The sequence below is a fragment of the Triticum urartu genome, chromosome 3A (genome assembly GCF_056163025.1).
Source record: "Triticum urartu cultivar PI428250 chromosome 3A, HENAU_Tu73, whole genome shotgun sequence".
Lineage (NCBI taxonomy): Eukaryota > Viridiplantae > Streptophyta > Magnoliopsida > Poales > Poaceae > Triticum > Triticum urartu.
Genome location: NC_141875.1, coordinates 699359658 through 699374655, shown reverse-complemented (window position 1 = coordinate 699374655; position 14998 = coordinate 699359658). Strand labels below are relative to the sequence as shown.

Below are 14998 nucleotides of genomic sequence, written 5' to 3'. Positions count from 1 at the left end.
GGCGACGGGAATGGATGGGCGAGAAACGGAGAGCGGAGGTGCCGAAAGCAGCGATGAACGGTCGAAACGGCGAGGAACCGGTGACCACCGGCCACGAAGACGCCGCCGGGAAGGGAGGAGGCCGAGATCCATGGGGGGCTGCCGCCGAGCGCCAAGAAGACCGGGCCCGACCCAGGTCGGACCGCCCCGTGACGCCCCACGCCGGAGCGCGGCGGCGGCGAGCGGTATGCAACTTAAGGTCGGCCCTTTGGCCAGGCGTCGGGAGGAGGGGGGCGCAGCCGGCCGGCGAGCAAGAGGTGGGGAGGGGGCTCCCCGGCGTGGCACGTCAACCAGCATCGGGCGCAGCACAGTCCGGCAGGCCGGAGGTGTGCGCCGGACGATGGGACAGCCAGCGGTGGAGTCCTCGTCCTCCGCCAAGTCTGCCCAACGCAGCGGTAGCGCCTCCTCCATGGGGGCGATCGGGCATGGGGCGAGCGGCCCAGCGGCCGGGATCAGCGGGGCGTCGGGCTGCGGGGGAGCGTCAGAGCCGACCGGAATGGCGCAGGGCGACGGAGATGGCGGCGGAGGCGGCCGCGCAGGCGAGCAGGGCGCGGCCGGGGCGGCGCCGGCTCGGTCGCGAGAGGAGAGCGCCATGCAACTTTTTCACGGTGTCCTTATTTGGCATCTCAACCCTTATTTCTTAATCTAACAACTAACATTTGATGGACCACGGCAGATAGAAAATGCAGCATATGAGCATGCTAAATTGAGGAGTAATTATACAAAAGGCACTGAACCTGAGGTGTCATTAGACACAAACGCATTGATAGCTCTATTTATGGAAGATTGGAGATTAGTAGGACTGCGTAGGTCAGATCTGGAGAGAAGCTCTTCTTTATTTGCCCCCAACATCTAGTCATCTATCTCGTGGACCAGATCACCACGGCCATGCAATTTTTTGTTCAATCTTGGTTGATATAGGAAGAAGACGCACATTATTCTGACTACACAATATTCTGACTTATGTTGGAAAAACTGTTCGCAGCAGATTAGAAAAGGACGAAGAGGTGAGCTGTGTTTTGGGTCAACGCATAATAAAAGGTAAAATTACCTCGCCCCTGATGTAAATTTAGAGCGAGGGATGGGCCTTTCTTTCAATCGCAGAACGGTGGCGACTTGGTTGGGTGTAATCAGGTCTGGCTCGGTCGATCGACCTGGATCTTAAATAGACTTTATATATATATATATATATATATATATATATATATATATATATATATATATATATATCACAACCAGAAACTGAAAATTTTCTGTGTGCCAACTAATTTTCCTGTCGGTCCCGCAACCGGCCCACAGAAAAATTGTTTTTTCCTGTCGGTGCTCAGCCCACAGGAGTAAATGCCATGGCGTTCGCGCGGCCCATCTCTAAAAACGCTAGCTCGCCGCGAAAATTTGCCCCTTTCGCGCCGCGGGGCCTGTTTTGGTGGCTTATATCGCGCCACGCCCATGGATAGAATCCCTAGCGGCAAATCCCCAAATCTCCCGAGCCCACCCTGCCCCCCAATCTCTCGTCGCCTCCGACCTCCAGATCCGCCCGACCACCGTCCCCCTCCCACCTGAGCACCTCCCCGCCCCCATCCGAGCTCCGCCTAGGGCCGATCTCCGGGCCTTGCTACCGCGGCATGCGCATCTCATTCCTCCGTCCCCGGATCTGTGTCAGCCCCTACAAATCGACTCCGATCTACGACATCCGACGTCTCCTCCGCCCCTCTGTGTGGCCTCCCCCGGATGGCTTGTCGTCCATCGCCTGCTCCAAATCCAGTGTAGTCCCTCTCCGCAGGTGCCCTCTCCTCCAAACTGCAAGTCTGCAAGTCGAGCATGGTCTCTTCAGTTTATTTTCAAGTCCGATGTACCATCTTGAAAAAGAAATTAGTATGAACGCAATTTCTTTTCACTGTTCATTAGTAGGTTCTATGCCTACACAATATTCTGACTTATGTTGGGGTGCATAAGGAGTTAGATTTATACTATTTTTTGTCATTAGAGTTCATGCAACACTCTCTGTAATGTTTCTGCCTGAATTTTGTGCAAAGCAGATATTCCATCCAGAGAAACACTGATTTTTGTAGAACGAAAAGGTTAAAAAGGTTCAACAGCCATTCATGTATTTCTCAGAGCATCTTGGAGGAGGCGGTGCTGCTGCTCCCGTGATGGGCCTAGTGGAGGCTACAGATCCTTGATTTCATCATGGAGGAAAATGAAACATGATTAGTTCGTATCTCCGAGAATTTCGTCTACGCTGCGGAACTTATCCAATGTTGCAAGAAGAGGGGGGCGCCGACGCTGGTGTTCAAACTGGACTTCGCCAAAGCCTTCGACTCCATCGCCTGGCCCAGTCTTCGCCGGATCATGGAGGTGAGGGGGTTTCCTGCTAGGTGGTGTGACTGGATGGACCTCATCCTCTCGTCCTCCACGGCGGCGGTCCTCCTCAATGGGGTGCCCGGGCGGTGGTTCGTCGTCCGCAAGGGGCTGCGTTAGGGTGACCCCATGTCATCGTACCTCTTCCTCCTGGTCGCCGACGTGCTCCAGCGCATGATCCGCTCCGACGCCGAACTGCAGCACCCTCTGGTCGATGGCGAGCCCCCCGTGGTGCTTCAGTATGCTGATGACACGCTTATCATCATGCGTGCGGCCCCCGAGGGCGCGGCCCGGCTGCGGATCGTCCTCGACCTCTTCGCCGAAGCTACCGGGCTTGTCATCAACTTCGCCAAGAGCACTCTGGTCCCCATGCATGTCGCCCCTGACGTGCTGGCGGCCGTTGTGGCGTCCTTCGCGTGCTCCGTCGGCTCCTTCCCCCAGACCTACCTGGGGCTGCCGCTCTCCAGCGACAAGCTTACAATGGAGGACTTCGCCCCGATGATCACTAAGGTCGACCACTACCTTTCCGGGTGGCGGGCGAGGCTGCTGTCGCCCGCAGGCCGCCTGGTGCTCATCAACGTGGTCCTTGACTCGCTCCCCACGTATGCCATGGCCGCCATGCGGCTGCCGCCCAAGGTCCTACATAAGCTCGACGGCCTACGACGCGCGTTCCTCTGGAATGTGGCGGATAGAGCGTCGGGCGCTCAGTGCCTCGTCGCCTGGGATCAGGTCTGCCGGTCGAAGGCAGAGGGCGGTCTCGGGGTGCGCGCCCTGGGTGTGCAAAACGATTGCCTCCTACTCAAGCTGCTGCACCGCCTCCACTCCTGCACGCCGTCGAGATGGGCCTCCTGGGTCTGGGGCCAACTGGCGGGGCGGTCCCTCCTCGGTGCCGGGCGCTCCCCTCTGGTGGGTGAGCATTGGTCGGCCCTCCTGCGGCTGCTCCCGGTGTACAGAGCTCTCACCAAGGTGACGGCGGGGGATGGGCGCGCGACCTCCTTCTGGCATGACCACTGGCTCCCCTGTGGGCTTCTCCGGGCGGCCTTCCCCGCCCTGTTCACTCATGCTGCCTGCTCCGAGGTCACGGTCTGGGAGGCGCGCCGCCGCGGCGTTCGCGCGCTGCTGGTGCCCCGGCTCACCCCGCGGGCGGTCTGGAAGCTTGAGGCGGTTCAGCGTCTTGTGGAGGCATGCCCCCCTCTTCATGAGCCCGACGTCCGGTCTGTCACGCTTTGCGCAGGCCGTGGCGGTGGACTCTCCTCTCGGGGCGCATATGCTCTCTCCCACTACGGCGGGGTGGGCGCGCCCGCTGCCTCCTTCCTTTGGTCTTCCCGTGCCCCCCCACGAGTGAAGTTCTTCGGGTGGCTGCTCACCCAATCTCGTGTGCACACGCGGGACGTGCTGCTGCGTAAAACCATCCTCACCGCGGAGGAGGCTGGGTGCCCCTGCTGCAACGCGGAGCTCGAGACGGCCGACCACCTCATCTTCGGGTGTCCGTTCGCGGCGCAATTCTGGCGTAGGATCGGGCTGCCCCCCGCCGCGGGCTCGGTCCGTGAGCTTCACCGCTTCGACGCGTCGCCGGTCGTCGGTGACAACTCTCTGCGAGCTTCGTCCTTCTCTACTGCTGGTGGCTTTGGAAGCGCCGCAATGCATGTGTCTTCCGGGGAGACGAGATGTCCCTGGTTGCTACGCTCAAGGCCTGTCGACATGACGCGGTGCTCTGGCGTGGCCGGATGAAGACCGACGATCAGTCCCACATCGACGTTTGGTTCTCTGTCGTTGGCTGAGCCGCGTGACTCGCGAACTATGAGAGTTGCGCTCCGCTCTCGCCCCCTCTTGTAATGACTGTACTTTCTGGTGGCTTTGCCCGTTTACGCAATATATACAGGTGGTGGAAGGGCTTCCCTTCCCCCCCGGTGAAAATTCAAAAAAAAAAACATGATTAGTTCTTGGAGAGATGAGTTGTTCCATGCAAAAAAATAAATCTCCTGTTCACTGTCATTGTTATGTTGTGATACAAAACTTGCATGAATTGTTATTTTTCACTCAATGCCTAAGCTGTTGTTGGTTTATTTGAATTTGATTGTACTGCAATAATCCCTAAGATGTCATTTCCAAATGTGGTAACTAATTTGAGAACTTAGCAAACCATATTCTAAAAATAGGGCTAGGCAGCATGAGCCAACACAGGGGATTGTAGCTACCGTACTGGAATTGTAATGCGTAGTTCCAACTTCCAAGTTTTTAGACAATAAAGTTCTAAGGATTTATTTATTCTTATGTTGTCTAAAATGCCTTTAATGTGCAGTTCATCTAAGGAGTGTTTTAGCGCCATGATTCAGCCCTTCCGCAAGCGCTTGGCTTGGAGCTGTCCATTGCCTTAGGTGAATGTCATCTCCCAGCTTGTGGCATTGCCCCCGAGTTTTCTTCTTACTGTACTAAGCTGCAAAAGCATTTTTATTGGTTGTTTTAACTCATCACAATACTCCAAATAGAAGCAACGATAGTAAGATTGCTCTTGTCATGTCTTCTACAGAAAGTAGCCTCCATGCTTCTTAAATCTAGGTAGTGTTTTGTACAGAGGCTTTCATCTATGGAGAAGCACATCGATGGAGAAACAAAACATGCTCGAAGGCAATCTTTTTCAGATGCATACTCTATTGATTAAAGCATATGAGCAAGGTTGTTGCAATGATTTTCCATATGTATGGTTCACATTCCATGGATTAATTTGCAGATTGATATTTCATTCATTTTGAATTCTGCACATATTCACATTTCCATATATTCACATGATTAGATGATTGAGACGACCGAGTCATCAACTGTCCAACAGCTAAACTGGAACTTCTAGGCACCTATTTGAGATCGCATTTTCCTTGTTGCGGCTAATTTATATCAGGACTAAGGTTTAAGGTTCATGATCCATCTATAAGGGAGGTGTAATATCCTCTGCTCTTATCAGTTATACGATTAATTCCGCACGTCTGTCCAAATTCATGCAATGATTAATTTTGACACAAGTTTTTGATATTGCGATATAATGCTATCTCCAGTATTATTAAGAAATCTGATATGTACCTAGACATTTTATTTCAGAGTATTGACGAGAAAAAGAATTTTATCAGTAGCAATGCACAAGAAATGTAAACTTTTTATGTCAAGGGGCTTCTATCATGGGCCATATGGCGGAGACAGACCAGCAGGGGCCCTGGTCCCCCCTAATGTCACTGGTTTAAGACTAATACTAGTGTAAACACATAATTTTTTGCTGTCAAAACAGAGTATTTCAATGGACGGGCCCTCCCCAATTAGGTTTAGCAACGTTTGGCCCTCCCCATTGGATTTTCCTGGCTCTGCCACCCATATTGTATATCATCTTAATTCAATTAAACTTTTTAGTACTTGCTTCTTGGAACTTCCTATTTTCTTATTATATGTTCCAGCATATGGTACGAACTCGTGCTGACAATCCTTCCCTGACCCTCACTAGTTATCTTTATGTGACTTAAACTTGTAAGCAACACACTAGTCTAAAGGGCAGGACAGATCCATATAAAGACTTCAAAAGACTGAAATGCAGAGACTTAATTCCCTGTTATGTTGAGTTGTTTGCAAATTAGGTTGATCTGTATGCTGATTCTCCATGTTCTTTGCTGATTGTTCAGCCACATGTAGAACAATAATGAATATGTATTTGTGTTCTTTCGTTGCAGAACTGTTATATTCAGTAGGCGCATCCTTTTGAGGTTAGATATTACTATTTTCTCAAAACAACATTACTGATGCATTTGTTGTCAACTTTTCGTACAAGTTTGCGCCTTATAGTTTCACTCAGCTATTATGTGATAACTTTAGAGGGATGGAGCCAAGATTTTGCCAAGTTAATTTGAGATAATGGTCCTAGTTCTTGCAATCTTACTTTTAACAATTGACCAGCTTCAACGAGTCTTTCATTTTTTTAAACAGATCAATGAGTCCATTTGGTGTAGGCCATTTGGACCAGAAGCTTGCAGTCCAAGCCGTGATTGAGTGACATGAGCTCCTGTTTCTGCATATAGTTGAAGAACCTATGTGTAATTAGTTGTGCACTTCTGTTTCGGTGACTCTGGATCATTGTAAGCTAATTATAAATGGATTTGTATACGAAATAGATGTGATTTAGTAGAATTATGGTTAATGTGATGTATTAATTGTGAAATGGATTAATTGTGAGAACTGTTTATATCATTTTTATTTTTTTTGTTTGTCCAATTCTATATTCCTGGCGGTTCAGTCCCGACAGGGATGGCATATTTCCTGTCGGTCACCGACAGGAATAGCTTTCCTGTCGGCCTCCCGACAGGCATTTTCTGCTATCCCTGTCAAGCTATGGCTGACGGCTATTCCTGTCAGTTGGCCGACAGGAAATATTTTTCATGACGGGTTTCCTTATTTTCCTGTCGGTTGTTGGCACACAGAGAAATTCCAGTTTTTGGTAGTGTGTATATATATATATACTTTGGCAACATGCAGGTGGGTGTGGTTTTCTAACCATCCCTCGCATGGTTTTGGATGGTGCGGCAATTCATGGGGCCTGCTTGGTGTACAGTCTTGAACGGCCTCAAGAGTGGGTAGACCATGGTGAATTCCTCTTGGTTTGTATTAGGGTGGACCATAGTAACGTGTCAAAAAAAGTTTGAGAACTGTCTTCACAAGAATCCCTCCTGTCGGATCGAAGTGCAGAGCATTCTAAGTCCTGAACTTCATGCTGGATAGTCCTGTTAGCAGCTGCGGCATCAAAGTGGTGTATTGGATATTTAAACATAACACCACCATTTTATACATAAATTGTGTGTCACGTGCTGGTGGGGTGGGTTTCCTAGCCCCCCCCCCCCCCCCCCCCCCCGCGCGCATGATTTTTGATCATGTGCCCATCCATGGGGCCTGCTTGGTCTACGACTTTAACCGGCCTTGAGAGGGGTAGACCACAATGAATTCCTCTTGGTTTGTTCCAGGGTCGTCATATTGGCATGCCAAACTAAGATTGATCAGTTTCCTTCACAAGATTCTCTCCCATCGTCTCAAAGTGCAAGACTAGCACTCTATGTAGTGTGGATCTTTTGTGCTGGGTAGTCCAGTAGGTCATAGGAATTTGCTTATGCACCCGTAACAACGTTTAACACGCACAAATAGGATAGTCTAGATGGAATCAACCCGTTTGAGGGAAACCCAGGGGGTAGACGGTTCCGGGCTTACCAAACAAGGAATTCATCCAATTGCAAATAAGGATCGAACAACTTATTCTTTTGCGTGTGATCAAATATGGGTACACTAGGGGGTGTGAAGAGTACAAGGAAATACCAAACAATTTTAAAATGGCAAAATGGTGGTAATTAACTAATGAGAGATCACGAAATTTTGGCAAAGGGCGATGTAAACTAGCCCAGACAGATAGGGTGAGAAAAAGGAGAAAGAAATAAAATGCAATAAGTAAATATGAATGCAAAGCACCACATGTAAAATCATTTTTGCACTAACAAATAGATTTGGAATAAATTGGCCACGTGTAAGCCAAGTTCATGTTACCGGCTACACGGCTCATATTTCTTGTATCTGAAAAGGAATAAAAGGATTCATTAAGGTTAGCTGAGAAAGGCGAGCCGCACACTCGACTTATAACCTGCTCTATCATGAAGCCATCTACCACGTCCGTGATTGCCATGTGACATGGAGCATTGCCGAGCCCTAGCCTTTACACCTATTAACTATTTCCTACTCCCTCCGTTACGGTTTAGAAGGCACAGTTAAATTTGCGTGCGTTTCCACAATAGACAAGGTTTAGGGTGCATTGCATTTATTTCTAGTACCTAATTAGTACTCCGTATACTATTTCTATATGCATGCATAGTGTGAATGCTATTTTTTAGCCCACCTCACAACCAATAAATAACCACCTAGGTCTCAGAGAATTTCCAAGCATGCCTTCTAAATCGTGACGGAGGAAGTATGTAATTCTTCATTTCTTCTAAGATAGCAAAACTAGGATATGTACACGAAATGCTCGTCGGAAACTGAACCGTTCCTCTAGGAAGATTGATCTCGCTGGAATTTGAATCCTAAACTTGCCAGACATTCCTATAGAACTGATCCCGATTCCTCTCATTCCTACGACGGCCTATGAACTGTCCTTGTTGTTAACTAATTCACCGTGCTGGCTCGCGGGGAAAAGATCTTCTGCCCCTCCCTCCCTCCCCGAGGTGCTCCCGCGGGCGCCCCCGGGAGGAAACCCTAGCACCGCCCCTGTCGCCCCCTTTGCCTCAACTATGTCCCTCGCTGCCGCCGGGGGCGTCCCCGGTCAAAGGCCGGGTGGCGTTGGCGGCGGCGGGCGGCTCTCTCCCACACGCAGTTGGGGACTTCGTGGGGCGTTTCCCTCTGCCTGGTGGCGCCGGGCGTCGGGCCGGCCCTGCCTCGGCTCCTTCTCCCCCTCCCGGCGTCCTTCGCTGGCGCCGCCTCTTCCCCTTCGTGGTGGTGGGTGGCGGGGGATGCGGATCTGGGATTCCTGCCCAGATCCGGTGGAGGGTGGGGGTTGGTGTTGGGAGAGGTGGCCGGCGGACCAGGCGTGGTGGCGGAGTATATTGGAATCTTTGCGATGTCTCCATCCACTCCAATAACTCTTCCATTTGGCTGCACAAAGGTTTGTCCTTTTGAGAATCTGAGCCAAGTCATGTGCCTGTATGACCGTGGTCAATTAAACCCTTTAACAGTCGTGCAATGTGCGCATCCTGGTGACGTCCACGTCATCACAAAGAGGCGATGCAGGTACTGTTCGGTCGCTGCGCTGTGAGGTCGTTGCGATTGGGCAAGAGAGAAACTGAGAAGAGTACGCACGGGATTGGCTGTTGGAGGTGCATGCGGTTACGCCTGGTCGGGTCGCTGCATGTGGCCCTTTTTGTTTGCTGGACCGCATGTCAATTGCCGGCTTTCTGTGCTCGTGAGTTGGGGAGAGATCGCTTACCAGCGAAGGCAACCGAGGTGAATACATCGAGCCCCACAACCACGCATCGCTCCCTGTGCAGCTTCCTCCTCCCTTCCCTCGTACGCCTCCCCCTCGATCTTGCGGCCTGGACAGCGCTGCCGCTCGTCTCATTCAGAGCTCCCGCCTCCCACCTCCTCGGCCTGGGCTGTGCGACCTCCCGGTGGTCACCAGTGGATAAGAGGCCGCCGAAAGATGAGACGCCATGCGGGAGGAAGAAGCCGTCATCGACCGACGGAGGGGCAGATGTTGAGGGGAAGGGCAGCGAGCACGGGCAGAAGCCGACGCCCGCCAGCAGCGGCAGGCTGGATCTGGACGGCGTGCTCATGGCGCCAATCACCATCTGGGTGATCAGGGGCGATGGGTTCATCTACTCCCACCTCCTGCGAGAAGCTCATGGCAGAGACCCCATACTCCGTCCTCGCCGTCGACGTCTAATGCTACAAGATCCGCGGCCTCGTCGATCCACCCCCGCACCACGTCGCCGGCCACATCTCCTTCCACTACGTCAACGTCAAGAACGACTCCTGCCTGGTGGGTCTCATTAAGGTGTCTGATCTGGTGCGCCCCTCCCCACCTCCTCTCCCTTCCCCGCTCACTCCTGTCCCCTAATGGCAGATTGGTCTGCGAAATTTTGTTGTTGTCTCTTTTAGTGTTCTTGAGCTTGCTTTACTTATTTAGGTTTGGATGGTGGGAGAAAAACTGGGTGAAGGCATTGGTAGTACAAAGAAAGAAGCATTGCATCAGGCTGCAGAAATATCTTTAAGAAATTTTCCAATTAATTTTGTTTTGTTTCATGTTTGTATTAACCTCTCCAGTTTCGTTTTTGCGGATATAAGATAATATTTTACGTAATCAAGAGATTCATTTTAAATTTGGAGTGTTGACATTTTTACTCGAAGCATATATGCTGTACCGTGTGGAGTTTTGTCTTTTTAGCACCATCTATCTTGGAATTAGATCGGATAGTGTGAGAATATAATGATGACTATTTCTTGATGGGTACTTGCTGCATGATTTTTCCAGTGCATGTCCAAGTTTACATGTGAAAGCGTCTTGCTTGATTCCGTTCTACTGGTTCATTGGATGAATAAACTCACATCTTTCATGGCCAAATGTCAGCCGATGCTTCTAATAATTCAGTTTTTGTCATTGCAGGAGATTATGGAGTGTAATTCTTCAGATGTGCAAATCCCGCAGCCAATCTTGCTGAAACTATCATTGTGAGATTTACTTTATTTCGTTGACTGTGTTCATTTGGAATTTCTGAAGCTGAGATTTAATCATGTTTCTGGGATTCTTTAGTGCTTGGATCAAGCTGGTCATGAACTGAATGTTGATGTGGGCAAAGTGGAAATGCATAAGGCTTAAAAGATCATCTACAAAATTACTTTTGCGTAAAGATCACTATCAGTTTACTTGAGTGGGCTCATCCAATGTCAGGTTCGCCGTCTTCTGTACCTCAAACGAGTGCATTTTGTTGATGTTATTACAAAATTTTTATATGTACTAGAAATAATATATCATTACCAAGTTAACAATGATCGTCATAGCTTATCGAGGTTCAGAGAGCTGTTTTAGGCCGAAGTTTTCTTTATAGCAGGCCACATCATTAGCCATACATTTCAGGCCAATCAAATGGTTTGGACATGGGATCCTGGAAAGTGCAGCACCGTAGTTAGTACAGGGAGGTTGGGAATATGTGCTCGCGGGTCTTAACTAATTGCAATTCTGGTTATCGACACTACATTTAACTAATTGTAATTCTGGTTATCGAGACTACATTTAATTCTGCCATAATGGTTAGTTAGCAGAATTAACATCTGACTAGGAGATTGCATATGGAGCTGGGGTGAGGTTGCATTTCACTCTTTGTTGGAAACTAATAAGCTATACAATGTCCAAGATTAGAAGATCAAATAAGGAGCTACGCTCAAGTTTCACCGTTTAGAGTGTAAATTTGTTTGTTCTGTTAGTCTCGCACGGACAATATTGTTTGGTTTATACTTTATACTATGGTTACTTGAAAAGTTGCTCTTCGTCTTTCCAAATACTACTCCCTCCGTCATATAATGTAAGACATTTTTTGACACTACATTAAGGTCAAAAAATGTCCTATATTATGAGACAGAGGGAGTAGATGATAAGATAACTTGAAAGCCCATATCTTGGTACCTCTTAATACATATGAATTAATAATCAAGCCAAAAATGATGCTTCTTTTGTCGAATGTCTATGAGTTTCTGAGCTCAATCTAGAAATTTGACAATGTAATTTCTGCATTTTTCAGCGAGGAAGCGGGTGGCTATGCATGCTTCCAAACTAATAGTTGTTTTCATGTCATCTAGATTGTACCAAATATGCCAATAATGAATAAGCAATTTTGGGCAAGGCCTAAATGCTACTAAATAAATAAAAACCATACCGTTCATCCTATCTGAATCTGGAGATGAAGAGCCGGATCCGCTTACTCAATTTTCAGTTTTCTTCTTCTTAAGCTCTGCATTTGCAGCCACAAATTAATGGTGTTACAGAAATTAGCCTCAAGATTTTCGGACTACCTACTTCTGTATAAACTTTGGTCAAAGCTTAAATTATTATATTTTAAGGTTGTAAAGGTTGTATGCTGTGTCGGCTAAGACTAAAGATTGTAAATTCATTGCTCATCGTATCAATGTCGTTCTCTTTGTAAATGATTCTAAAAAAGTATATTATCAGTTCATTGCTACTTTGTATGTGATGTGATTTTAGTTCTGAATTTGTGTATTGTCTGTTAGTTTTTGTTAAGAATAATTAACCCATCATTAATTATGGGATAATCCCACTCTTCCCGCACGGGCAGTTCCAACCGATGGAGCGGTTTTCTCCCTAGAGCGTTGCAACCTTTGGAGCCAACCTTTCAGGAATAGTCGCCCCCTTTGGAGACACTTGTTGAGATTGTATATAAACTCATATCATCTATCAATAAAGGGTCATTTGATTCTCTATCGCTTGTCTGTTGATTACATTTAACACGTTATCAGCACGCTTTCCGGCGAGAGCAATTCCGACGAGAAGACAAGGAGAACAGGGAAAAGGTGAGAAACGGAACCATGCCTCGAGTTCCGACGTCCCTGTTTCTTCGCCTCCTTCGCGCCGATGGCCGTGGCCGCCGCTTCCAGCGTCATGTGCGCAACCTCCGCCGCTTCCGGCGTGGAGGTTGGAACCAGCGCCCCCAGGACCTCCGTCACAACCACCGGAACGGCGCGGAGCCGTCGAACCAGCCCGTGCAGCCATCTGTGCCTCTGCAGCCCGATGTGCCCGCCCGACTTCTGGCCGGTCCAGCTGCACCAAGGCTCGAGGCCGATGGGGGCATCGACCCGGCGCTGGCGGCTCCGCCGCCGCCGTCCTGGTACTCGGTGCATGGCTGGGTACTATGCCCCTTGCATCAGTATGACTTTCCCGTCATGGATCCGCCGATGCAGCCTCCGACCCCAGCGGTTGTTGAAGCAGAAGCCGGCGCGCCGCTCCAGAGGTTGCCGACGGTCGCGCGTGTCCCGGGCGACGCTGTCGCGCTGCCACGCCTGCCGTTCCCGACTCCGTCGAACGGCCACTCCGGCCGCTCCGGCTCACGGAGCCCCGCGGCACTCGGGCTCGCGAACAGCATCGCGTCCGGCCCCCTCGCCCTCGCGCTGCGCCCGCCCGCGCCCGTCCGCGCCGAGGCCTCGCCCTCGCGCGCTGCGCCCGCCTGCGCCTCGCCGTGGCCGCGCCGCTTTACGACCTGCATCTCACCAGTGAGGATTCTCCAATGGTGACGCCCGCGAGAGCGACCACACGGCGCTGCTCCCCACCCCGCGGATTCGTCGGCGCGGTCCGCGGTGGCCAACATCGTTGTGTCCCTCCGGCGTGGCTCGAACCATCCAGGCGGTGGTTCTGTGAAGCAAATGGGAAGCAAATCGATTGATTTGTGCCCACGTAGGGAATCACGATGGAGAACCTTATCTCTTCGTCTCTTTACACTAAGGTCCCTGCAGTTACTAGAATTAGCAAAACAGGCTGATTCAGTGGTCCAGGCTAATATTTGCACATCATCCTTCAATTTCGGGGATTTCGCAAATTGGTCCTGTTAACAGTGCTGTTTACTAGCGTTGATCTATTTTGACCCGGTTATTTCCAGTATTTGTCTTAAATACTGTGTTTCTGTAGAGTAACTTGTATTCCAGAACGTGATGTAATATATTTTCATGTTTCTTACATGTTGAGATTCATTACATCTATTATTTGCAATTGAGATTTGTTTTTATCTCTTGCAAAGATAAATTTAGTTCCTCTAGAGTACTGATTTGCGATTGAGAATTTTCTTCTCTCGCAAAACAATCTCATTGCGATTGAGATTAATTTTCTCTCGCAAAATATTAATTCACTTTGCTGAATTATCTTGCAACTTGATACAACATCATCTCATTTAATTTGAGGTCTATACAATTCAAGTTTTTCACTTGAACATCAAGTTTGCAACGTCATTACTATTCATTTATAATAGTGGTGTATTTCTGTTGAGTATGATGTATTCCGGAATGTATGTATCTCCATGTTCGCTACATGTCGAGATTAATACGTCTATTTGCAATTGAGATTTCAATTTCTTGCAAATACATATGCAAAATTCTTAGTGATTTCTTCAAATTGATGTATTGGGATCCCGAGGTAGTGTGTAGATCTACTGCTTTGCAGATTATCACCACTACTGTTTAAGCCTACATTTTGTCAAATTTGACATTATGATTGCACAATATTGTGCACTCACATGCATTTTACTAAGTCATGACATAAGGCATTAGGAGTGAGTATCTACTGATTTCATCAGATTATACTCCCTAGTGCTGTGAGATCTACTTCATTTTGGAGATTATCTTCAAGGTGTCATGCTTAGCAATTTGAGATTCACATTTATGGTTTCAAGATAACTTCTTGAAATATCCATTAATTTTACAACATTACCATGATGGAATTTACTAATCGTAAATTAACTATCTCTGGTAACCGATGGCTAGAGAATTTGAGGCATTCGGCCTCAATGGTCACCACCGCCCTATCTGGGCCATGGATATCATGATCACTCTTGTGTCCCGTTGGATAATGTGTGGAATCCTGGATTTACCTCTGGTCAGGATCACACCGCTAACAGAAAAATGGTGTCTTATATATCATAAGGCATTAGATTCAGATCTCTGCATCTGGTTATTCTGTATCAGCAATTCCTAGGACACAACATACCTCAAGGGCAAAGGTTTGGAGCTCCCTTCAACCTTCAACCCGACATCACCAGCAGTGACGGGACCCTATGGGCACGGAGAATATGATGGTTGAATATGACTCAACTAACATGTTTGGAGACTTCGTCTAGTCTCTCAATCTCCTGAGTGGTCAACATAATTTATGTCCATTTATGATGTTCTAATAAGAAAATAAGTATTGTTGTCATCATATATTGCATATCACAATATATTGTATCAGCACTTTGGTACAAATACATTTGTATGTATTCTATATATCTGACAGTGATTTTCATATTGAGAATTTTCATGTCTATATATAGATTTCTACGGG

The 14998-nt window shown here is 48.5% G+C and overlaps 1 long non-coding RNA gene across 2 annotated transcripts; it reads left to right on the top strand.

The window, feature by feature from the left end:
* Positions 1 to 1279: 1279 nt before the first annotated feature.
* On the top strand, positions 1280 to 7243 carry LOC147981818 (uncharacterized). 2 transcript variants are annotated; one of them, XR_015599050.1, is made up of 4 exons: positions 1280 to 1822; positions 4703 to 4778; positions 6111 to 6143; positions 6364 to 7243. It is a non-coding gene; the product is annotated as an uncharacterized LOC147981818 (long non-coding RNA). The 2 variants fall into 2 exon arrangements; XR_015599051.1 differs by lacking the exon at positions 6111 to 6143 and having other exon boundaries at positions 1286 to 1822.
* Positions 7244 to 14998: the final 7755 nt, after the last annotated feature.